We start from the raw sequence: 26312 nt of genomic DNA on the forward strand, positions 1-26312 counted from the left end.
AGCTGCTCTCATTTCAATTACAGGTGTGTATATGTATTTATTGGGAAGATCAGGCTGAGCTCCTAGCTCGGGATACCTTCAAAATCAGAAGCAACTTGTGACATTGCTTCAGCCAATTGCCTGAAATTATGCACTACAGCAGTAGCAATGAATCCTGTTTTTCTTGTTAGGTGTTCTATTACCCAACATTTAGACTGTGGCACAATTGTTAAAATAGAATAAAAAAATACTCCATTCACAAAATTCTTAAATCTGCAGGAAAGAGGTAACCTAAAATATTATTCTCGGCTACCAGTGTATCATTATTTTTCTCCTCTCCTGCTTTCTTGTTCCTACTGGTTTCTGCAAGTTGATGTACATTATCTGTCTTAAGGGTGTGCAGCACATGGACATAAGTAGTTGACCATGAAGGGACCTTTTACTCCAAATAAACCAGAGCTGTACAAAGCATGTAATAGAACTTGGAGCTTCTCTTAACTGAGATTGGCAGCTGTTGTGCTGGTGCATTTGTTTTTTGAGTAAAAAGTATGCTTTTTACAGTTCCGTTTTTGTCGGGTATGCTTATTATAGTACAGTACTTGCAAGACAGGCTTATATTTGACAGTGGGGAAAAATGGTGACTTCAGGATTCTTTCTAATACTGTTTGCAGATCTGGTGTTATTTTATCATGCTTGACATGTATTTATTTTTCCTTTTTTTCTGCCTTTTGTTTTTTGGTTTTTTTTTTTTTTCCTTTTCAAGCCTGGAACTTTTAAGGCACTTCAAGAGAAAATATATAGTAACTTTCTAACCACTTAAGATGTTAATGTTGGTACTGTTTCTGTTTTTATTACTATCGGCTCCCAAATCTTTGCATTGTCTAGAAACGCGTTGTTACATTCAGCCACCAGACGCGTTGTATTAGTGAAATCCTAGCCAGCCCTAGTATGGGATGACTTTTCTGAGGATGTTGTGGTGAATTACCTCATTACCTTGCCTTTCCGTCTGTGTCACTTGCATTACGATAGACCTTGCAGATTGGCGCCTGGGGCAAGTACGTGAAATCAAAGTCGAGTGCCAATGGCAAAAGCAGCCGGAGCGTTTTATCTGCTGTGCAGGGGTGGTGGAAGCGGCCCCCCGCCCTGCCCTGCCCCGCAGTCTTCGTCGGAGCCAGCCAGGCTACTTCTGCGGGGGAAGCCCAGCCGTTCGCGTTGGTAGAACAAGGCGAATAATTCCTGGCAAAAAGGCGGCATCTGTGCATTTGCTCAGCTGGCCGAGACACAAGTATTTGCCCTTATTCCCGGTGGCGGGGGGGGGGGGGGGGAAGGGCGTCTTTTTCGGCGGTTGGCGAGGGGCGAAAGGGAGGCCGTGAGGAGGGCCGGCACGGCGCGGCCTGTCCGGCGGCACCCCTGCAGGGCCTCCTCGCTTCGTTAGCGAGGAAACTTCCTGGATGTTCCCCAGCCACGCCGCTGCATGCCCGGAGGGGCGTCTTAGTCCCGGCTCCCTGGGCGATACCGGCCGCCTTAACTGGTTTTTAACGACGGCGATCGGTCCTGCTCTCGCCGGTGGCGGGGAGGCTTCCTGGGCTGGCAGGGGACTGCACCTGTCCCGCCGGCGTCTGAGGCCGCCCTCCCGCCAGGCGAGCCCGCCGCCGCACCTGCGGGGAGCAGCTGGGGGCCGGGGCGCTCCCCGCCGCGGCCAGGCTGCGCGGGCGGGAGTTCGTCCGCCGTCCCTCAGCCGCCGGGGGAGGTCCGCGGGTGGGGGAGGAAGGGCGGGCAACGGCGCCTCAGAGCGCTCCCACGGCCGGGACGCGGAACTGGCTGCCGCCTCGGCCTATCGCAGCCGCAGGAAGCTGGCGGGCCGCCGCCAATAGGAAGCTCGGCTCCTCCCTCGCGGCCTTGCGCTTGGCCGAGGCGTCGGGCGGGGGCGGGGCCCGGAGGGCGGGCCGGACGCTCGGGAGCCAACGGGAAAGAGGCGGGGGGGCGGCCCCGCGTGAGTGCTGCGCGCCTGCCCCAGTGAGCGTCGGTTCCTGGTGGAGCGGCGCGTGCCAATGGGGAGGCGGGGGTGGGGGGGAGGCGGGGGTGGGCGGGAGGGACGAGCCGGACCGTCGAGTTACCGGAGGGGAGAGGCAGCGTCGGGATAAAGCCGGCGGGGGATGCCGGCGGCGCGACTCGCTCACCGGCTCCCACCAGAGTTGCTCTGAAGGGGACCGTAGCCGCGGTCAGGCGGCGGCTGCCCGGGGCTGCGACGGGAGGCAGCGCTTCGCACCGGCGGGAGAGGTGAGGCGGCGGAGCTGGGACCTGGTCGTGGCTGAGGTGGGGGGGAAGGAGGGGGCCGTCCGCCCGCCCCGGCGGAAACGGAGCGCGCGGGCCGGGGCGGGGGGAGCGGTGGGGTGTTGCGCGGCCCGCGCCGCTTTGTTTACGGCGGGGAGGGGAGCGCAGCGTGCCGCCGGGCGGCCCAGCGTGCCGCCGGGGGGGGGACGGACGGGACGCGGGGCCGAGGCGGGGAGGGCTCGGCCGTGCTGGCGTGCGCTTGGCGCCTCTCAGCCGCCTCCCCACTGGGCCGGAGCCCCGGCCCTCCTTCTCTGGGGAGACGGAGCCTCCGCCGGCCCCCCCCGCGGCCCGCGCCCTGTCTCCTCCCGCCCTTCCGCCCCGGCCCCGCCCGCGCAGCGCGGCCGGCGGCGGGGTGCCTGCCCGGCCTCCCCCCCCTCCCGGCGCGGTCTGCGGCCCCCCGGAGCCCCCGGGGTGGGCGCGGCGCTGGCACAGCCCCCGCGGGCCGAGCGGAAAGCAGCCGCCGCCGGGCTCCTCCCGCCCCGTGCCCGCACCCGTCCGACTGGCTCCGGTCGTCCCCCGCGGCAGCGGGGCCGGACAGCTGCCGGCCTGCGGCGCTCGGCGGCCGCCGAGGCAGCCACCGCCGCGGGGGACGGCGGGGCCGGGCGTGCGGCAGGCCGCCCGGGAATGGCGGGACGGAGCGGGGAGGGTGGCACGGAGCCGGGCTTTGTTCCCGGCCCCGCCCCAGCGCCGCTGCCGCCGCCGCCGGGGGGTGCCCGGGGGCTGCGCGGGCGCGGCGGGGCTCCGGCGGAGAAACGCGCGGGAGTCCCGGCTTGGGGTGGAGAAGGCGGCGCAGGCGGGCAGCGACCCTGCCGTCTGCCGCTCCCGCCCTCGGCGCGGCTGGCCGCGCTCGCTCGCCTGCCGAAATTTCGGCGAAACTTGCTGTAAAATCCCGAGCGTCCAGGCGAAGGTACGCGTGTGCGCGCCCTGCGCTGCCTGTGTAGCGCTTCGCTGAAGGAGTCGCTTTAAGGGGCCGGTAGGACCGAACTTGATCCTAACGGCACCTTAAAGACTCGTTTTTACGTTCTCGCGTAGGCGTTATCAGCGAGGCTTGTAAGTATTGCAGGGGCTTAATTAGTCCGTCCCCCCCCCCCCCCCCGCTTTCATACATATGCTTCCAGTGTTTTGGCTATGTGATGATTTTTGTTGACTGTAACGACACTCAGCTGCTCAGCGAACAATTCAATTTGTGTCTTAACCAGAAATCACTGGTCTGGCGATCAGGATTAACTCCAGGTAAAACGTCCTAAGGAATCACATGGAAAACATAAAAAACCCCTCCAAAACCCCAACCCCAAAGTATTTTGGTGGTCACTCGTACTGAATGAGTTGCAAAAGCAGTTTGCTAATACAGTTTTAAGAAATAGTAAGATAGTCTGGAGGTGAGGTAGCAAGAGTGTAACCTGGACTTCCTTCAGAATCATGGTTCTGAAATGTGCCTTAGGAAAGAGATATACTAAAGCAGAAAGCAAGTTCGTCTTTACTCTTACGTGCACTGCACATCTCCCAAGCTCAGACTTTGTGTAGGGAGAAAGGCTTAGATGGTAAGCCACTAAATGCAGACCAGAAAGAGCAAGGTGTTTATAAGTTATTGTGGTAGTAGGTGAAGAGCCACTCACATGGGCAGGAACAAGCAATGTGGAACATATAGAGTGCTGTGATAAAGAAGGTGACTTGCTGATTGTGGGTTGAGCAAAGAGTGAAATTAACTGTAGTTCTTAAGTATTTCCTCAATAAGTTGTTTCCTCAGTAGGCTGTTTGTGTCGCTTTGCTTCTGTGTTGTTACTGTCATGCTGAGGATATGCCCCGAATACTTCAGAATCTGTGTGGAAGATTGTTGAGCAGGCACTGGGAAACCACACACCGATTCTTATCTTGTGATGCTGTCACAGGAAGGAAACAACCCCTTGGTAAGAACTGTGTTGCAGGTTTATTAAGTTAAGTATTTAAAGATGAGAACGACATTCTCTCTGTCAAAAGCTTCCTCTATCTGCGGTTCATAGAGGCCCTTAGTGGTACTTGATGGCAGTTGTTGTCAGTAGACAACTGACTTCCCTGGGTGAATTGCTGCTGTGAATGGCTCCTTATTTATATTCCAAAATGGATTTGGTTAAAGCCTGTGCTGACTTCTTTCTGGAAGTGGTTTCCTTGGAGCAAAGCGGTGGTATGTTGCTTTGGGATGTTGTAGAAAACTGTTGCTGAACTTCATTTCAAAAGAAAAGTTGTTTAATTCTTCTGTGGGGTTAGTTAAGGTAAAGTTGAAATATTCAACTAATTCTGCTTCTGTTTAGCTGGCCTAGGCAAACCAAAGCACGGTGATAGCTGGTCCTCATGTAATAGCATAGTACCTTTGAGGAGGGAAGTTGAGGGTTGTAGGGCTGTAAGGCAAAAAGTAGAATTGTTCCGTTTTTCATGTCACTGTATTAACACTTTCCAGTGTCATCCTGCTAGGCCTCAACAGCTCAAGAATGGTCCTCAAATGTTTTTTTCACTGTGAGTGTTTGTATCTAATTTTGGGAGGTAAAATTAATTGGTATGCTGAAAGTTTTTGCTAATACAATTGAGAACACGCTGTCTGTATTTACTTTTTCTAAGAACTTAAGAAGATTATTACTACACCCCCACCCCCCCCCAGTGGCTATGCATCAAAGGAAACAACTTGGAAAACAGCATGTTCTGCATCAGGAGTTGCCTATTTTATATGCAGTTTTGTATTTCAGGGAGTTTTATCTTGGTCATCTTGTCTAATGATGGCTACTTCATTATTGCACAGAGGACTAAATGACTTTTTTTTTGTGTGTGTGTGTGTCTGAGTTCCTTAAGAGGCATGTAGGCAAACTTTACACTTCAGTGGACTCGCGTAATACAGAACACGGGTATATAATATGTTCCCTCTGGCTTAGAGAGCTGTGAGCTTTTAGCAATTTCTGTCTATATTTAAGCCTTAGCTTAACAGAAACCATGGGTGTCATATGCAAATAATAATGTGAGAGGAAGGTGCTATATGCACCCATGAGTTGCGTGAGTTACTGTGAGAAAAATGAGGGTAATAGTTCTGGGTTTGTGACCCCATAACTGTAATTACTGACTTGCGTTGCCTTACTGGTAGGAAATGCAATGTAGCTTATCTATCAGTGGGAGGGCAGCTGGTCTAGTGCACAGCCTAACTGGTTTACTGCTTTGTACTGCTTCTGCATGCTCGCACCCAAACAACTTTGAACCTTTATGACTTTTATATCTGTAATAATCCTCCCAGGAATGACTATGGGCTGGAGAGTAAGTGTTGCAATGTTAGAAGGCTTTAGGATTCAGTGTTATTCTTGTCCAGTCTCACTCCAAATCCCAGTGAACTCCAGTAATAGATGTTAGCCAGACTGACTCAGCTACCGTTGCTTCTGCCTTTTTTTATTGATTAAAATAGCAGTTGTTCTTTCTAGTATTTAGCTCACTTACTCTCAGTGTTTGACAGTTAATTCTCTAAGTATCTGTGTACTGCCGTATAGCTCTGTCTCTTCTAAGAGTTGTGTCGTCCTTCCTTCCCTCCCCTACCCCAATAATTATCTATTATAATCCCTAATTCCCTCTGACATGAACGCCTCCCAGGAAGAATGACAGAATACAATCTCAGATAGCAAGTGTCCAATACCATCACTGGAAGATATCAGAAAGGAATAAATCCCCTCAAGCTAGTTGAACAACAGTGTCTGCTCTTGACGTGGCTACAGTTTTGAGGGATTTTTGTGTTCTTCCCTAGTTTTTCCTAGTGATTTATGTTTGCATGCAAGAATGGAAGAGGAACAAATATTTTTAGAAAAATGAACTTCTAAAGTTGAGTTTGAGGTTCTCTGAAATGTCTTAAGTATTTGGTCTGATAAAATGGCCTAGTGCCCAGAAGCTGTTACTGTAAGCCTTGGGATTTTAATGGTTTGTTCTTTACATGGTTATTCTTGCCCTTGTCAATGTGAGCAACGTGAATGGTTTTTTGCAGTTAGTGACAATAGACAAAGCTGATCTGCGTGGAGTTTGCACAGATCTCCATACAGGCGTCCCTTTATTCTGCCATGCCGGCTCTGCTTTGGCAGGTGTCTGTACAAGTGTAAGTGAACTGTGCTTTTTCAGAGCTGGTGCTGGGTTAGTCTAAAATAGCTGGCTTTTCAGCAGGGTCTGTAGCAGGAGGCTTGGGACTATTGATATGAACACTTTAGTGGTACTGCTGGTCACTTTGGAGTTAGTGTGGTGACCTATTTTCTTCTTTCTCCCTGTTTTCCATAAAATGGGAGAAGACTCCTGGCTTGGGCATTTTTATCTCCTCTTCCCTTTGATTTTTAATTGAAATTACTTGAGATGATGATGATAATAAAACAAGCTTTGTGTGTTTTGCCATCTAACTATTGGGTGTGTTTTGCCATCTAACTATTGGAAGATTGCTTCAGATTTAAATAACTGATGCTTGGGAGTATTTGTAATTTTGAGGTTGTATGTTAAAGCAGTTTACATCAGTGGCAGTTGCCAACATTTTTTTTTTTTAGCTTAAATAGCCATGTTTATTTTGCTTATCTTCAGTATATTTCTAGAGAGAGTAGTATAATTTTGCTAAACCAGATAAACCAGACTCTTTCTTGTTTGGGTGAGATGTTTCCTGCTCACCCGATCATCCTAAAATCCCATTGTTGCTGCCTTTAATATATGAATTAGTCTTTTTAGCACACATTGACCAGACTTGTATGAAGTATTCCAGAGAAGGTTCCAGGGAGACTTTATCGAGGTCTCTTAATGCTCTGGTGGAAATACCTTGCCGGTAAACCTTAGGATCCTGTTTTCTTTCCTCAGTCCTCTCAAGGCTTCTCTGCTTTGTCTTTATAAGCTGCAACTTATAACAAAAAATATTACTACTCAAGTGTGTTATGTTAAATGGGATGAGAAGCTACAGGTTAAATACAGCACTCTTAAGTATCACTGTTGCTAACAGTCCTTGGGCCTACCATAGTTCAGGTCATGGTGGGAATGATGATAGTCATACTCATGCAGGAAGTATTCAAGGAGCTCAAAGACACCCCTAGCAATGTGTGAATAAGCAAGGGAGAAGAGCGGAAAGAAAAACTGGGTACCATTTTTAGAGACAAGAATGTGCTGAAAAGATCCTTATGAGAATATGGGTAAGACCTGCTCTGCAATATTCAACCCCACTTGTTTAGCCTTTCACACAAGACTTACTGCTGTTGACCTTTCACTGCTTGTTTTTTGTAGTAGTCTCAAAGACAACAATTGTGTGGGTTTTGCCAGCCCTATGCAGTTAAGTTTATTTGTTTGGAGTAGCTGAATATGATGTTGGATATGTTTATAAAATAAGAGCTGGGGAGAGTGGTGAAAACTACAAATACAGATAGTTTGTTGTACTTGGTCCAAAAGATAAGGCTCTAGTAATTCAATGTGGGAGACTGTTAAAAAAGATTAAAAGAAGTGTAATTCATTAAAAAAAAAAAAAAGTGAAGGAATATCTATACCATAAGGCTTGAGGATGTTATTATAAGATCAGGTCTTGGGAATTCACATTTGAAGTTGATATTGCTAAGATTGATTTTATTTCTCCAGTGACGTTGCCCAGTTTTGCAAAATGAAGCAGCATCTTCTTTTGTAAATGCCATGCCCTAAAGGGGACTTCGAGTTAACAGTAGACCTGGACAAACACTGATTTCTCTGTAGAGAAGCTAGCATGAAAGATAGGTTGAAGTGTTCCTAGGCATTTCTTTCTGTCTTGCATGCGAATAGTCCTTATCAACACCACTTCTGTTCTTGTGCTAAATCAGAAAGAACTGTTAGGGTTGTGTCTGTGGCAGCTGAACATTTTGACGTTGGCAGAATTTTCATGATTTAAATTGAACGGATCATCTTAAAAAAGATTGCTGTAAGCAAAAATGGTAAGATTTCTACCTCTGTAGACGTTGTCCAAAAAAGATGTTGTCCACAAAGCTGAAGAATTAGTGTCATGTGCACTGTGACTGCTGACTGGCCTGGTTATTCCCTGGGGTAGGGTGATGAGTAGTAGCTAGTCCCATGATGGCTGGTGCTGGTGCAGTGACTTGGGGAGCTCCTGGATACCCCACCTCAGCTCATAAAGAGAAAGGAGTTGGGAATGAGAGCTCTTGATCTCTGGAGGAGTAGCAATAAGGGTAGGTCTCCCCGACACCTTCACTTGGATATGGCAAACCTGTTTCTCTGTTTCCTGTAGACACAGAGATCATGGAAATCCTGCCTCATTCCCTCTGTTCCTTCAGTTTAGACCTCTCCTCTGCCTCCCCATTTGAACCTACTTGGTGGTAGATGTTGCATATAAAACTGAGGGTCAGAGCCGATTCTTCAGATGGATTCCATAGATATGTTTGTGTGTGTGTATATATATATATATATTTACACGTACCTACTTGCAGAATTAATAGGTGAATATAGAACAGCTGGTACAGGTGAGAAGTAGTGGATAGCAAGCGTGGGAACAGTAAACTAGGTAGATACAAGTACAAAATGAATAGAACAAGCTTTTGGGGCAGGAATCTGGGAGTCTGTACCTGCAGTTATACACATTTATTTAACACTTGTATACTTTTGGACCTTTGCTGTACTAGGGAAAAAAAACCACCCTGATTTAAAAACATTTAAGAACGTGTCTGTTACTGTATGTCATGATCAACCTTTGATATTATAGTCTGTTATTCAAAATCTCTAAGCCATCAGGTAGGCACAGATTATACTTGTATTTTTGTGGTGGGGGGGGTAAATTGTGTGAAACTGATTTGATCCAATTTGACTTGCATTTTTAAATTAAGAATAAATAGTTCTGTTTTCAAGTATTTCCTAGCCCCTGTAATTTTATAGTAGCTTTTATTGCATGCTCCCTTAAAACCATATCTAGTATATAAAACTCTTGCATATAACTATATAGTTGCAAGACATAAAATCTTTATGTGACTCTGGTTAGAGTGATGCAGGTGTTCTAAGTTTAAGAATTGGCATATGTTAGTGACACAAGTTCTCAAAAGGTATTTTGAATTTAGCAGATGGCTATTTGAAAACTAGTATGCATTTGTTGTGAGAAGAGTAGGATGCACAGGAGAGAGAGAGAGAATATCAGTAGGGCTTTTATAATGTTTTGTGCGTAGAAATAAGAAGAATATTTCAACTACTCTTCTGTTTGTCTTATTGTCATGCTGGAGAATGCTGACTGGCCTGATTTGGGCTTCTGTTAAACTGAAACAGCAAGTTCACGTCTCAGCCCATGTAAATACAGACCCTCTGAACTCTTCAGGTTGAATGCTGTTTAAGAGAAAAGAATGGGTAGACGTGGTCTACAAGTACAACGAAGTCCTCATTCCAGTCGTTGTATTACAAAAGCAATTACCACTACTGCCTTTTATATAGTGTTTGTATCAGATTTCAAGAGGCCAGAGAATATTGTACTAGATTGGGGTATATCAGATATAAGCATGTTTTTCTGCAACTGCTTGAGTAGATAAGAGATCTGCTAGCTGTTATACTTCAACATTGTCTGGTCAGCATATTTGAAGAACTATGAGCATTTTGTATATAGGACCTGAGTTTAACCTCTATTGAGGTTGCTTTGAGGGGAGGGAGCGGGGAAAGCAGCTTCCTACTTTGTTCAAGGGAGTAAAGTGGGGTTTTTGTGGTGGTGGCTTTTTATTTTTAATTTTTTTAAATTTAAATCCATATAGACTTTGGTACTGAATGTGTGTAAAGTTCATGTTGGTTCCTCCTAATGGTATATAATAGCTAAAGAAAAATTTTATTGCCACGTATTTTTCTTTGTACAAGCACAGTAATAAAACTGGTCAGTGATTTAATAGTTTTTGGCACTTTTTGAGAAAGAGAATGTATTTTTAGCTTTAACAGTCTGTTAAGGGAGGAAAAGTAGTACATAAGCTGTTGATTTTTCATTCAATAGTTCCAAGTGCTTGAACCCTGCTAGAAGTTGGTGTCCAAAAGCTTATTGAATTGAAAAGGATTGTTGGTTTTGGTTTGAGATACTTTCAAAAGTAGGAAATTGCCAAAAGCAGTTTGAAAGTGTGATATAAGTTCCTGTTCTTCAGATTTAATTATTTAGTTTCATGTTTATAGACTGATTTTTAGTTTAGTCTGTGCTTGCAATTCATTTTGTAAAAAGGAGAAAAAGGAGTTTAGTTTGTAAAGCCATTTGGCATTTTTTGCATTTTTCCTGTTGTTGCTATAGAGGTGGTGGTTCAGAGGTTGGAATTCGAGGCTTCTTGCCTACACTGCATGCTCATGGAAGTTCTCACTTTTGCTGTTGCTGAAACTTTGTTAATGTAGATAAGGTGAACGATGGTGTTCAGATCAATGGCTGCAAGAGCCTTAGTAGGAGCCACTGCAAATGCTCTAGATGCACTGTTTTGTTTTGTTGCAGGCAGCAGTGCATCTGAGGAAGAAGATGGTTGTTGCTCTTGGTTATGGTCTGCCATTTCCCCTCCCCAGTGCATGTGAAATAAGAAAGAACAAGTGATGGTAAATGTCTAGGTGACATAAGATTAGGCAAGCTGGATTCTTATTCGTTACTTCCCTTTGAAATACTCGTGTGTACTATTTAAAAATTTGCTCTGACACAGACTTAGTTTTGGCTGTTTTCCTGGTGGAAGCAACATCCATTTGAGGTAGTCCTAATATATGGATTGCTTGCAACCTCTGACGCTGAAAGAAGAGAGCTATAATTTTTTGGTCCTCTGCAGATCACTTGCAGATTGGACACTCTTATTTTGCAGTTTCTTGAAAAACAGCACAGAAATACTTTCTCTCAGATAGCTAGTCCCAACTTAAAATTGCTATAAGAGAAAATAATGAAGGTCACTGTTGTGGTTTAACCCCAGCCAGCAACTAGGCACCACGCAGCCACTTGTTCACTTCCCCCCTCCCTCCCTCCAGTGGGATGGGGGAGAGAATCGGGGAAAAAAAGTAAAACTCATGGGTTGAGTTAAAGACAGTTTTAATAGGACAGAAAGGAAGAAAATAATAATGACAATAATAATAAAAAAATAATTTGAATATGCAAAAGTGATGCACAATGCAGCTGCTCACCACTCACTGACCAATGCCTGGTCAGTTCCCAAATAGTGATCCACCCACCCTGCCTCGGCCAACTCCCCTCAGCTTATATACTAGGCATGATGTCACACAGTATGGAATACCCCTCTGGCCAGTTTGGGTCAGCTGTCCTGGCTGTGTCCCCTCCTGACTTCTTGTGTCCCTCCAGCCTTCTTGCTGGCTGGGCATGAGAGGCTGAAAAATCCTTGACTTAGTACAAACACTGCTTAGCAACAACTGAAAACATCAGTGTGTTATCAACATTCTTCTCATACTGAATCCAAAACATAACACTACCAGCTACTAGGAAGAAAATTAACTCTATCCCAGCTGAAACCAGTACAGTTACTTTTTTGGGGCCCAAAATAAAATCATTGGTTCTGTATTACAGCTGAGGAAACACTCCTCTAAGTCAACAATCGGAAAATAGCAGGGGTGAAGGTGGGAGACAGAGGGCGTTAGCACCAAGGGGAGGTGTAACTGAGCAAGTCTTGCATCACCCTGGCTTCTGAAGGTAGTGGGTTCCTTGGGCTGTGGCACTAATAAAGGCAATTTTTATTAAGAGGCTAATCTGAGAGACTTGAAAGGTCTTGTGCCTAGATGGAAATATCCACTGTGCTCTGGTAAAAACACAGTTTGAGTTTTGGCATATTTCTAATACTCTGAAATGAGATTCAGAAAGATAAAAAGTTATAATCAAAATTTAAAGAACAGGCAGGTTTTGTAGCACTGGCCCAATGGACATGATTTGTGATTCACCTACTATTCTTAGTCCCTTTTTGTGCTAACGAAGGAAAGAAGAATGCAAATACATATTTTTAAATTTTGAGTTATCATGTTCAAGTTATTACATTTGACACCAAGGCCTCCTCTGAAGTTTATCTTGCAAATCCTTCTCAACTACGAGTGGGGATTGTATGGGAGTCTTTTCAATTGAACTTTGTCAGTTTGTAAATGGAGAGCTATTTATAATTCTTGAGAGGAGAAAGTGTTGAACCAGTATAACAAATATAGTTCTCAGGTGCAGATGTTTGGCTATATTCCAAAGTTTTGGTATGACTGAGAGATGCATCCTTTTCTTCTTTTCCCATGATTCCTGTTAGGCGATTTTGATCTGTCTCGTGAGCGTTATCTCATTTCCGCATCAGTTACGTAGAAGCTGAACCTACCTCGATTTCTTGCTTATGACCTATGCATCTTCTGGCTGCAATATCTGTGTTTAATGAAGTTGTCCCCACCTTCCCCCCCTCCCCAGCCTCCAAAAGGCTTGCTTTTTGCATTGGGAACCCCTGCTTCTCTCCTGGTTATGACTTCCATGCTTCCCCATAGTTAATTGATCAGCAGCCACCCAGCCTCACTGGTTGTGTGGATTGTGGAGTGGAAAAAAGACTGTGTTTCAGTAAGGAGATAGTTGGTAAAATTGGGAAAGTACTGCATGACCACCATGTTCTTTACAGCATTTAATAACACTCAATTAGTCATGTAACTGGTTTTAGGTTGTGGTATTAAATATTGTTGTACTTTTGTTAAATTATTAATATATCTGAAACTCTTGCAAGAAGCAAAGAACCAAATAGTTACTAAAAATCTTCTGTTAAGACAAAGTGTGCCAAGCTTCAGTGAAGAAAGGGGGCAGATTTGGATATCAGCAACCTGGAAAGCTTCATTCCCCCTTTTTATTCTTGTAAAATCCAGTCTCATGGGGTAGTTAACTTAGAAATGGCTTCTGTAACATTCAGGTGCTCTCAAACTCTTTTTTTTTGTCATTTCTGGTACAGCCACTAATATAACTTATTTGGGAGGAAAGCAAGCGGTAAGCTAGGTACGGTCTAGCTGTGCAGGCCATTGCTGAAGATAAGGTTGGGAGAATGGAGGAACTGAGCAGCCCCTGAAAATCTTTCAGCCTGCTGGTAGCATCTCCCAGTGCTGTAGTGGAAAAATTTCTTAATTGGTCTGTAACAGGAAAGTCTTATATATGGTCAATATGTTGTATAGTAAATCTGGGTTATAGTTACAATATTTTTTTTCCCTTCCACCCCTTGCGTGAGGGGTGGTTGTAAGTCGTGCGCCTTGGGCTGAAGCCTGGCTTTACTTTGCTCTTTGGCCTGATATGTTTCTCCATTGTATGGGCTCTTACTGCATCTGCCATCACTTTGGGGAGGGAACAAGGGGGACAGTGACAGAGGACCAGAGCTCACAAGGGGTAGTGTGTTATGTTAGGAGTGCTTGTCACAGCAAGTTACTTAGCCAAGCTCTATGAAATGCTGAAGGTACAGGTCAGCCACATGTTTGAGTGACCATGGTGCCATTCTGTAAATCTTTGCCCCTAAACAGGTTTATTAGCAACTTTTTCTTTTAATTTTTTAAAATGATGTCTTAGAAACTAATATAATTCATCTTTGCCTTTATTCTACCGTTGTAAAAGGAAACACATAGCATATTGAAGTCTGCATAGGGTTTGTAGCACGGAAAACACTACTTATAGAGGTTGGCTAAAACTATTAATATTTCTTTCTTTCTTCTGAAGTATCTCATTAAGTCTTTTGGGCCAGTAATTATAAAAAGGCCCTAACTTAGTGTGTTCTACGTATCTTCTTAAATGCAGGTGCTGACACTGATTTCCTGCAACATTGGTTTTAATTCCCTTCCCTGAAGTTTTTGGAAGTGGTCTTCTGTACCACCTCTCCTACATTTAGCAATGGCAAAAAGCGTGCTGTATTGGAGCATCTAATTGCTGCTCAAAAGGTAAAGTTGAGTTCAGTCATGCGTAGTAGCCAACATTATAGCAGCTACTCTGTGAATATAATACATCAACTTGAAAATAATTGAGATTCTCTTTTAAACACATTCCCCCCTCTTCCCCCCCCCCCCCCAAATGTTCACCTAATAAATGTTATATATTCTGTTACTCAGACGGGTTTGAGGTTGGCTGGATTTTTAGCTGTGTTTTCCAATTCCAGGTGTTAGAGGAGTTCTGAAATTTTTTTTGGTATGAAAACTTAGGGGTAGCAGCAGTGTCCTTTGAATTATTTTTTTTTAAACCTTATGATAGCTAACCTCTTGTACTTTGTTATATAGTTTTGTCATGTTCTGCTTCTTAGCTTTTCATAGTTTTTTCATAGAAGTGAACCCCAAACACTGAACCTCCACCTGTGTGATACCTTTGACTTCAACTCTGATAATGTGTAGTTACATTTTAACTTCAAGTTGTAAGCTGCAGTTAGGACATGAAGCCCAATGAACTGCACTCCAGCAAAATGCTGTAGTTACTGTAATCTTTGCTCACATCCGTTTGGAGACTTTCAACCTTCCTGCTACCTTTACTGATACCTTTTTTCCCTGCAGTCAGACTTAATCTGATCAGATTGATTCAGTAGGATGCCTTAGGTTGTATTCGAATTCAACTGTAGTTGTACTTGGAAGTTCTGGGCAGCAGCTGCAATTTTAAGTTTATTATTGCTCAGTATGTACCACTAAAAAACCTGAATACCTCAAATGAGTTTTCCTGTGCCTCCCGCCCTCCGGGCTCTTTTCTAACACTCTGCCAGCTGAACTGAAAAGTCAGTATCTTGTCCTAAAGCTTGGACAGTCAAGTTAGTTCTCAGCTTAACTTTATTTTGTCCATTAAGCAGCTGGGCTATTGGGTAGCGTGCTGGGGCAGGGGGGGAGATTGAATCTGACGTGCTGAATGAAGATGTATGTGTTTGTATGTGTTTGCTCTGGAGACAGTGAGAAGGGAAGCCTCTAAACAGAATGGATTATGTATCTGTGAATGTATGTTTGACTTGAGAAAGTGAGCTAAAATGTCAGCATATGCCAAGGTGGTTTTCTGTCTGGGTATTCTTTCAATTTTATGGAGAGTAATATGGCATGGTTTTGATTTTGCTAAAGTGCTCTTCACAGTTAGTGTAATTGAGGAGGAGTTAAAGGACAGCCAACCCACTCGCTTCCAAACTGGAGTGGATGTAAGGTTTTCCCTTTTCTAAAAAAGGGGGGAAAAAGAAAAGAGTGAACAGTGCTGTTTATTAGTGTAGGCAGGATGAAAGGCCATATGTTTCTGCTGCACAGATAATGGTTTGCCTGCCCTAGTTGTCTAAAGAGGAAAAAGTGATGCTGATTTGATGCGCAGTACTGTCAAATGCACAAACTACAGAAAGCAGTTGACTTTTTTATTGAAGAGTTGCAGTTTAGCAGGTAAAATTCAGAGTTAGAATTTTATCTGTCTTTAAACGCTTCCCTTTATAACTGATCAAATTTTTTAAAAACTTGACTTGCTTTTTCAAGGAATTGTGTAGTATGTTCCCAACTTATATATAAACATCAGCTTGCTTCCTATTTGCAAAAGCTTTTTTAATTTTCCTGCTTGTCTCCAAGTCCCACTTTTAAACTTTGTTTTACATCTTAACATTTTCAGGATGTGGCTTTTTACCTTTCGGTTACACTTATTACGTGGGTTTCTCTTGTATTTTTGGAAATGCTAATTAAAAAGTAGAACAAACCATACATAAGAGAATTGATCATGACTGAATGGTTCACACATCCCTAAAGGAAAGTAGTGCATTCGTGTTGCATCAGAGCATGGATGAAGTCATGTTGGGTGTACAGGTCTTTTTACCTGTAATTTTTCAGGCTGTGACTTAAAAAAAAAAAATCCCCCCCCCCCCCCCACTAGATGATCAGGAGTGGTGGATTGCTGCTGCACGTTAAGACTTGAGTTGTTAAAATCAGTTAAAAGTGCTTGGTCTGCCTCCAGGGTAAAATTAAAAATGCTGAAGTGCTTTTGCTGTAGTTTGGTGGTATAGAAGAACAAAAACAAACTATGCTGTTTAGGCAAGTTGTGACAAGTATGCAAGTTGCATACTAACTTCTGTTGTGTAGGAATCTCCAGAAGTTCTCAAGGCTTTGTTAGGGAGACACAGCTGAAGGATTGTTTGTTTCTTTTTCTGACCACATCCTCATGCTAACCAAGTGTGTGTGGGGGGGGAATCAACAAAAATCAGAAAGAAATAAAAGGACTAATACGAAAAATTTTATTCAGAATGACTTGCATTTGAGAGTGATTGTGTATATGATTAAAAAAGTATGTTCGTAATTAAAGTACAATTAAAACTCTACATAAAGAATGACGTACGTAAAATAGGCTGAGTGTGGGAAGCTAGATTTTATTTTGGTGTCAGTTTTAATTTTTCATGGGGAAAAAATCATTAAGAATCATCAGCAGCTTCTGAGCAGAACAGCAATTCTGAAGACATACATAACAGATTTTTATTGTTTATGACTTTTCAGTGAAAAAAATCAGAATTCTAAAGCTTTTGGAAAATGTTGATATCTCCATTGAGTAAGTGTCTAGGGTTTGACTATGGTTTTTCTCATTTTCTTTTCAGCGTTCTGTACTTCATTTGTCTGTACTGTGTTTGGAGACCTTTCTCCAATATCTGGCTACATACCAGCTGACTTGTAGCTGTTTACATCTTTGTCTACTCTTGCATCTCTAAGCACACGTTGGACTCTGGGGAAAATGTCTTGATGGAGCCATCCTAAGTGTGATATGCTAACGGCTCTCGTCGGTGGTTAACAATGGCTTCTAAGTGGTAAGGCCTTTTTCACAATTCTGTCATAAATAAATTTTCACGGATCCAATTTTTTTTTTCCTTTTTGCTTATGTCTTTGTTATCTATATTGTACTGTTAACACACTTTGAACTACTACTTCAGATATCAGTTATCTGAATAGAAGGGTGTCTGTACTGTGTTAAATCAAATGCGAACATTTGATTTAACACAACATAGTAACTGATCATGGTCAAAAGTGAATGTCTAAGGAAGAGGTTAAGAACAGGGCAAGCAGCCTCCCATCTTCCAATCATCTGCAGCTCGGGGACTTCCTAAGTGAGATGTGGTTCCTGTACATTTAGTAATCCTCAAATTGTACCTTTAGTAATTCTCTCGTATAATTTCTGTATGTTCAATAATTCTCTCAAGTTTTCTTTCACAAACATGTGCTCAATACAAATCAGACTTCTTGGTGCTAATAGTCCTCCTTTACAATGTGCGGGCAGGTGTCTGAGCTCTGTCCTCTTGTGGATGAAGCCAGGTAATGCAGCTAATTAGTAAAGGCAGTCACAATTCCTTATATAGGTGCTCTGTTCTTTACTGCCCTTCACGTAAGCATTTTATCAGTAGTAAATAGATCTGTATTGCTGTCAAGCACAGGGCAATTATTATGGATAAAGCCCTTCTGAGCTGAAATGGATATGGATAGATCTAACTAATCCAACATCTAAACTTTCCTTAAAAAATAAAGCAGTGTACTGTTTCCCTATAGTCAAGTGGTAAAACTGATAGACTGTACTTCCTTTTGGCCTTTGAGAACAGAAAGTATATTGGTGTGACAGGAGGAAAATATTGAAGTGCAGTTGTTATGGTATTTGCTATGTAGACTTTCATATTCAAGACATTCTATATTAATTATGTATTCTATAATATTACTTTATAGAGTGTAATAGAATATTATATGTTCTATTATTAACTAATTATCGTTAATAATTAGAATGTTATATATTCTATAATATTTTTAGCATAGTTCTCGCTTTCCTGTATTGTATTGTCCTAGGTATTCTTTACAGGAGAAGTATATAATAAAATAGAATTTGAATGTATCATAAGTTCTGCCATTGGATCATCTCCAGTGTGTCATATCCCTGTTGTTTGCCTCTGTCACTGGCTTTTATTTCTACTTATAAAACATGCTGACTTGCTCGCTGTCTTTTGTTAGAATTTTATACCATAATTATTTTTGTTCTGTTGTATGTATTCTTTCTCTCAAAAGATAATAAATTTGTTGCTGCAGAAGTTTACCTTGAACATCCATATCTTTCTGTTGCTCAAGGAAGGCAAATACACTTTTTAATATTAGAGTAGGAACTCCGAATCAATCTTTTAAATGAAACAGGAAATGGAAGCAGAGGATTTGAGGATGTTAGTATCATTTTCTACTGTAAGTTGTTCTCTTGTGGGTGCTTATCATGCTTTGGACAACTCTAGTTTTACCTCACATTAAAAGGTTTTAATGATTACGTGTATTTCTACGTTCCTGTATGTCTATATAGAAAACGTGCTCCACTGACAAACATTGAGTGTTCAAGGTTGGATTGTGTAGTCTTTCCTTATTGGAAACAAGGCTGTTCAGTGCTGATCTAGTTCTTGGAATACTTCTCAGTAATTGTACTTCCTATACTTACTGCTAGATGTTTAAAAAGCAATCAGGTCGTAGGTTTAAAAAAATTTCCTTAGCTTCGGGTCCTTAGTTTTTTTATCTATTGTCTGTCTTCAGTATTAAAAACCTATTGTGTTGTGTGTAGGCAATAAACATGGTGGTTTGGGGTTTCTTTGTTTTGTCTTTACCTTTTGCTGAAGTGGAAAAAAAACAAGTTGTCTGTCAGGGTGTATTTTCCTGTCAGAGAATGCAGAGAGAGTCTTATCTCAAGTGTTTTCCTTTAAAAATACGTGTGAGAAGGAAAAATAATACATAACTGGAAAAATGTGCCAGCTGCCATTCTTCTGTGTTACTAATTTACTCCCTGAAATCGGTTCCCTGATCAGCAGACCTGGTTGCTCAGGGCTTTATCCAGTCAGGTCTCAAAAAAACTCTCATGGTGAAGACTACATGACCTCTCTGAAAAATTGTCTGGAGCATCAGTTATGCTGAAAAGCCTATTTCTGCCTAAAAATGAAATTGCTAAACAGTATTCAGAACAATTAATGTACCTGTTCATACATTACAAGTGTGTTTGCAGGTGTAGCACTTATGCTGGGGAAGAAAAACCTTAATCAAAGTTAATTAAGAAAATAAAGGACCATCAAGAGGAGAAAAGGTGGTTTGTTTGTTTTTTTTTCTTTTTTCTTTTTTCCTCTCCTTAAATAATCATTTAGGGTTAAAGTAACTTGGTACTTACTACCCTGTCCAGCGGTTTCATTAGCTCTGTCTATATAAATTGTAAGATGGATATTGGGGAAATAAATGGAAACATTTAAGTTCTTTTTCATTAGAAAGTTTCTATTAAGATGTGGTTTATATTTTACATAGCTCAGTGGCGTTCACCAACTTTTAATAGGGCTTTTTGTGGGCTTTTTTCGCCCTCTTCCTGCTTCATTTGAACATTAGTTCTCACTCTGGTGCCTGACTAGAGGTATGCTTCTGCTGAAGAGCTTTGCAGACCATGCTCACTTTCAGTGACAAACGACTTGCAGAATGCCTCACAAGTGATGCCTCATGTTGTTCAAATAATGTGGAACATGAGACACATCTGCAAGAAAAGAGGAGATGGAAATGCTAATAGGGACACAGAAAAGCTGCTTAACCTGTGAAGTGGGAAAGCTGTGTGTGTCAGACTGGGGGGGGGGGAAACTGTTGAACCTGTTTTGTAGGTTTTCCCTTCCCCAGGATTCCAGGGATATTTTTTTTTTTTGGTGCTGCTCGTGTCTAGAAGGTCAGGGTGTGTTATTCGGGTTTTTTTTCCTTTGGTGGTGGTGGTTTTTTTTTTTTTTTGGTAGCAACATCCAACCTGTTTTCAACCTTTTATAAAGCTTTTTCTTTTTGAACTTACTTTCTGTCACAGAGAACAGCTATGTATCTTTATCATGAATTGTAATTTTTAGTTTGATTAAAACAAAAATATGTTCATAAAGAAATCTTAATGTAATCTACTTGTATATTGAACATCATGTACAAGGCTCTATCAGTGGTGTACTTTAACACCTAAAATGAAATACATTTGGCCTTCAAAGAGACTTGGAACTGTTTCAGATTTCTTTCAGAAGTCTGCGTATGCATCAGCAAGAAGGTGGTGGAGAAAGAAACTTGTCTGCTAACTAACTTTGATCTTGATTAACTTCGCACTATTACAGCTCTGAAATTTATTTATATATAGCTATCTGTATGCATATGTATCTTAAAATCTTATATTTAACACTCTTTTTGGTCAGACAACTATTTTACTATTGGTTGTGGAGATGCTGCTGTTCTCCATGTGCAGCCAGCAACTGTTTGCTTGAAGAGAATTCACTTGAAGAGGTGCTTAATTTAAAAGAAACAGCAACTTCTTTATCAAGGTGTAGAGTAACTGCACAAGTTACAGTAAAGACTTTGTATTACAGTTTAAATCTATGATATGTAGTGGAATAGAAACCAGAAGTCTTTAGGGAACTGGAAAATGCTTATCCCTTGGCTAGTAGCTAATGAAAACACTGTATGTCTTTACAAAACAAGTAGTTTACTTCAAAGACGGGGAGACAATGATAGGCGCTTTTTCAAAGGTTTGGGTAAAGCACAAGTGATGCAGCTACTTCTGATATCTACTATGTAGTTGCAGAGCTTTCCTGTGGAAATTCTCTGTGAGTTCTCCTCCCTTGTGCTTCTGCCCAGCATGGCTTAACACATCCTGCCTTGCTTGGCCCAGGGCACTTTCCACGTGCAGCGCACCGCTGATCATGAAGTTCTCATCTCTGCTATCCTCCTTATCTCCTCCTCAGTAAGTATCTCTGGCTCAGAAATGGCTTATGATGCGGAGCAAGGCTCACTTCTGATGCAGACAATGCAGTAAAAAAAAAAAAAAAAAAAAAGTCCCTGATCCTCTGATTTGAGGCATACCTTAAAGGATATAAGGATTCAGGCTAAAATGTACAGCAGAGTCAAGGAAGGAATAACTGTGTTGTGCGAGGAAGAGGGCCCCCTCTCTTTAAGGTTTACATAGCTAATATTCTTAATTTTAACCACTTTTCATTGGCTTTTCTGTGTGAGTGATGAAAGAGAATCCTAGTGTGGGTAAAATCACAGTCTTGATGCCTCTGTGTATATTTCCATTTGTAGATAGTCTGCTGGCTTGAAACAATCTTATTAGAAGCTGACCTGCATGTGTTAAAAATGTGCATGTAACATTCTCTAGAGAATTTTTTTTCTTCCTGTTTAACACACAGCAACTTGAAAAGAATAGGTGTTTTTGAAAATTAGTTATTAAGAAATGGAAAGCAGTAAAGTGTGCGTTATGGTATCTTCCTTAAGGAGGAAGTAATTCCAGCGTCTGAAACCTTCTTGAAAAAGAATCCTCCTGTCTTTCACTATGACAGTTAGAAGTCTTTTATTAGTCTATTTAAAAAGTCACAAGTGAGGAAAGGACACAGGTCATCTTTAGTCTTTATATTCTAATCAGATGACTGGGGTGTCAATTTTTCTTTAAATAAAGGAATCCTTGCCTTCCTGGGTGATCATGTTCAGCTGTGTCCTTAAATTTCAATGGTTGCCTCTTTCTGCTCTTCAAAGGCAGGGTTTTTTCTTCTTGCTTCTGGAATAGGAACAGGCTTAACCTCTCCTTCACACAGGTGTAATACAGCAATTCTCTTCCAAACCGAAATAAGGAATGTTTTTCTTAATTTTTTTCACAACACATGCTAAATTCACATAATGCTTCTTCTGGTGTTAGAATAAGCCTTTTCAATCTGATGATGTGTGTTATTTAAATCTACACTATCACTATTTTGTCTTAATCTGTATTTTTCAAGTTAATCATTCATGATGCATCTGTCTGTTTTAGAGATCCATCTTAATTTGTGGTACTTGGAAAGAACTAGTACATCAAGGTGCTCCTTGAGTTTTTCTGTTTGTTGCCCCCAGGTCACTTGTCAGAATGCCTGAGCAGTGGAGCCTGTGTGAAGGAGCAGTACCTTTGCCTTGATTGCTGTCTTTTAGGGAAGGTCTGTTCACCCCATTTCTGAAGCTGCATAGTTAGTGTGCCATGTATTGTTTCTGCATTGTTTGGATTTTTTTTTTATTTATGGTGGTCTTGTTTATCTCTCTGCAATTTCATAAGCTTTACTGTGATAATACAACTCATTTTAGCAAGGAAACCTGCATGGGTGTGCATAAGTACATAAATGTTCCATACAGGATAAAAATGGAAGCTTTCTCTTGGGTGGCTCAGCAATTTGTTGGCTTAGGTTCCTTCATCTTCCCACGTATTTATTTAGTGAGTTTGATGTACTGAGATTTATTTATTCTAGCAGTGCATTTAGCAACTGTGTTTTCTTATTTGCTAATAATCCAAAATTGCTGGGTTTTGAACTTACATTCTTTTTTTTCTCCCCTGCTTACTAGAAACATTTTTGGACCTTAATTTAGTACCTACCTTAGTCAGACCTCTGTTTCATCTCAAGTATACTGTAGCTTTTCAAATAGGAAGAGTAAATGAGATTTTATCCAACATCTTACACTGAAAGTTAGTATTTCCTCTCCTATGCTTAAAGCCCTGAAACGAAAACTTTGCCAAACAAACCTGCATTACATCTATTCTCTTTCCTTTCTAGAAATTATAAAAGTGCAAATTGCTTGCCTTTTTTCTTTTAGAAATTAATACAGTCACTTAAAATACTTTAGTTCTGCTGTATGTGAACATCTATAGCATTGAAAGGATAGCTCTGTTTTCTGTTAAACATGAATGACATTTGTAAAATGTTTATGTACTAAAGCTACAATACTGGGGGTTCCCATAGGCCCACATGGAGCTCCTCTGGGAGCATCCTCTGCTGCGTCTGGTGGTTGTTACTGATTGTTGGTTTGTTTTTTTTTTTTTTTTTTCCTCCTTAAGACAGGAGGCAATTGAATGTTAATTAAAAAAACTTGTTCAATGGAAAGAATATCCATAAACATTCAATGTTTGCATACAGAAAAAAACCTTTACTCTCTTTTAGGGTTACAAAATTTACATAAAAGATTTGTTCTAAATTAATAGCTGGTATTCATCTGATGTATTACTATGGTAAATCATACTCAGATCAGGTACTGTCTGTTAAGTAAGTTTCTTAAGTATCTTTCTTTTCCACTGCCTTGAATTTAATATAATCATTATATGTTCCTAATAGGTAAGGAAGGCATCTTGATCTGAGCAGGAGTGTATTTGTTTTCATTTAATACAGGTGCCAATCTTTCTGTAAGCCATAAATGTTGAAGACTTCAGCCCAGAGTACCTAGTACAACTGCATTCATTGTAAGAACTGATAGATTGGGCTGTTTTCTATTTAAACCAAATTACATAGTTCTGGCAGCAGCATTTATTCTTTCTGGTTATGTTCAGATTATATGCAAGTGGAAATGCATTCAAGTTATTAAGTAAAAAGAAGGGGCAAAGGCGTCTGTATTTTGCAGAATTGGAGTGCTGTTGCTTTACACTGAAGGAAACCTTTCATTTAGGATTTAAAGAGGAAACCTACTACCATTTAAAAATATAAGCTTATATATTTCCGCTAGAAAAATCTTGTAACACTCTAGAGATGATTATTTCTGCCTTTGAGATAGGAGAGATGAGAAGGGAGAAGTTTTAAAGTTATGTCCCAGCATATCTGTGGGTAAGCATACATGATATCTAATTTTTTTTTCTGATAATCTGTTAAGAAAATAGATACATTAGTTTTAACTACCTATGTCCTCTGGCTAAGAGCAACCTTGTGAGGTCTCACAGATAGCATCTCTGTGTGAGAAATAATTTATGTTCAGCAACTTGATTTAGCTACCTTTGTTGCTGAACAAAGATGTAACTTAAGAAAATGAAGTTCTTATTTCTTCTATGACTAATTTTAATATTAACATGTGAATCTTGATCTCTAGTTGTACATCCTTCTTTGGCACTGTGGTTTTGTTATGAGAAAGAGATAACACTGAAATTTTATATAGGAGGACTATATATTATATGAGATTTAAAAATACATTGCTCCTCAGCTAATGTGAATCTTGTGATACAAATATTTCACTGTAATACTAGATAATATATGTAGTATTTCAGAGTTTTAGTAGTATGGTCTGTATAATGGAGCACAGAGGATGTACAGCTAAACTAGTAGAGACTTGAATATGTCAGTCCATGCGAATGGACTTGTGAATTTACCCACTCAGGTTTTTTTACTAGGTTGAGTATTAATTTCTACTTTGTGTTTTGCAGTATAGATAAACCTTCTGTGACCGTGTTTCAAAAACTGTCCATTTTGCAAGGGAAGAACTAAAATGGATTAGAGTGGATGAATGCTATGTAAACCAAGACAGAACCTGTATTTAATCTAGATGTGCAGAGGATTTTCATTGGTATTGGAAACTGAGCTTGTCCTGCATATTGTGAACTCAGTAAGCCTGCTTTTTTAAAATAATAGAAGCTATGGAGATGAGTCGCAATGCAAAAAAGATAATTATAGTTTCCACAGGTCAGTCATATTTTAAATATACCTTCCTTGTATAAAATTTTAAGCAATAAACTAAAATTAGGTCAAGCTTGGTAAGGGAAGCAAGATAAACTGGTGCTGTATGCACTTTTGGGATTGGAATGAAGGTTATTTTGAACAATAAACTATAGATTCTTTCCCTGGCCATTTGACTTTTACGCTTTGGGCGTGATTTTAGAAGTTGGCCATTCAAACATGAGGAAATTCTTCTACAGATGTGTACTTCCATGTAGTGCCAGAGAAAAGTCTAACAGAAACAGTGACAATGGCTGTGAAAATAGCCATCAACCAAAATATTTAAGAAAGGTGTGTTGAACCACTGTTGTTCTTTAGTAATTCTGGAGATGTATGTATGTGCTTGGTCTCTGGTTATCGCTTACTGTCTGTGTTCTGGCTTTTCTATAGGTAAACCTACATTAATGGTTGGCAACTCCATTCTTTGTATTTCTGTTCAGCACTTTAAAAGCTTTCGGTAAAGGTTTTCAGCTCTCGATTCCTTAGAGATCCAATTTCATAGCAGTGTTGCTATTGCTGGTCTGGCTTACTGGTAGCTGTTCCACAGAACAGCTTTTTGTTTTTTAAATGTTTTTTTAAAATGTCCTGTGCATAGAAACAACAACATCATGCTTGTCATCATTCACTTTGATCCTTTTATAAGGGAAAAAATCTGTCCACTTCTGTTGTTATGGGATTGTGTAATGACGTCTTCCCTTGGTGTTCCTACTTATATGGGAATGGGTATGATTCAGAGCATGTACTACTCTGGGAGTTGCTTTGAAATGCAAGTTCTTATTTGAAGAAAATCTGCTGGTGGAAGAAACTCATAGGTTTGGAAGATCTTGTGTGATACGTCAGTACTTGGAACAAGCAAGAGGTTAGCGACAGGAAGCCCAGATCCGTATCCTGACTGAGGATTGTGGAAGCTGTGGGATAGACAATACCTTGATCTTCTCAGGAACTCCTAATGAGTTCAGGAAAGCATTGTATTCTTGCATGCAACTTCAAGATAAGAACATTTATTACCTAATACGTAAATGGTAAAGATTTTGGGGCTTTTTTATTAAATGGGATAATATTGCACTCCCTCAGTGAACATAACAGTTGTTTTATGTTCAGCTTCTTCTGATGGATGTATTTTGCCAGGTATTTTATTTCTACTTGTATTTCACTTCTACTAATGCTAACTAAAGCCAAGCTCTTAAAAAACAAACAAACAAACAACCCACCAAAAACAAAGCAAGCACTCCAGAAATCCCCAAACTTCCAAAGAAAAAGCCCCACAACTTTCTCCAAAAAACCCTCCTTAAAGAGCAATTACAGCTTAAGTGACTGGAAGGAAATTGAAACTTTACCAAAAGCTGACAGTTTGTTACTTCCCTTTCATTTCTCAGGAAACAGAAAGCTAGACTTTCTTTGAGAAAAGCATGGGGACAACTGAAACTATTTGCATGTTTACATTAAAAAAAACAATAAAATGAAATAGAAAGGTTAAATGGCTTAGGTTTAAAGTATTTTTTATGCAAAATAATGGCTACAAGTTTACACTGATACAGAGATGGTTTATTGCAAAGTTGTACATTGCTTTGTCCCTGTTTATACTGGTCCTTAGGTTTTTTTTCTATGAAATTCATTAATTGAACT

The 26312-nt window shown here is 41.2% G+C and overlaps 1 protein-coding gene across 3 annotated transcripts in view; it reads left to right on the forward strand.

Annotated features, from left to right (window-relative positions):
* Positions 1-2076: 2076 nt before the first annotated feature.
* Positions 2077-26312, forward strand: part of FRYL (FRY like transcription coactivator) — a 176821-nt gene continuing 152585 nt past the window's right edge. Inside the window, exons 1-2 of one of the 3 annotated variants that reach the window (XM_052780108.1) lie at positions 2077-2259; positions 16797-17003. The gene's annotated coding sequence lies outside the window, so the exon portion shown is untranslated. Of the gene's footprint in view, positions 2260-10822; positions 10840-14141; positions 14158-16796; positions 17004-26312 lie in introns of those variants that run through there. The other 2 variants (XM_052780109.1, XM_052780110.1) reach the window with 2 other exon arrangements.

Source organism: Harpia harpyja, chromosome 2 (assembly GCF_026419915.1).
Source record: "Harpia harpyja isolate bHarHar1 chromosome 2, bHarHar1 primary haplotype, whole genome shotgun sequence".
Lineage (NCBI taxonomy): Eukaryota > Metazoa > Chordata > Aves > Accipitriformes > Accipitridae > Harpia > Harpia harpyja.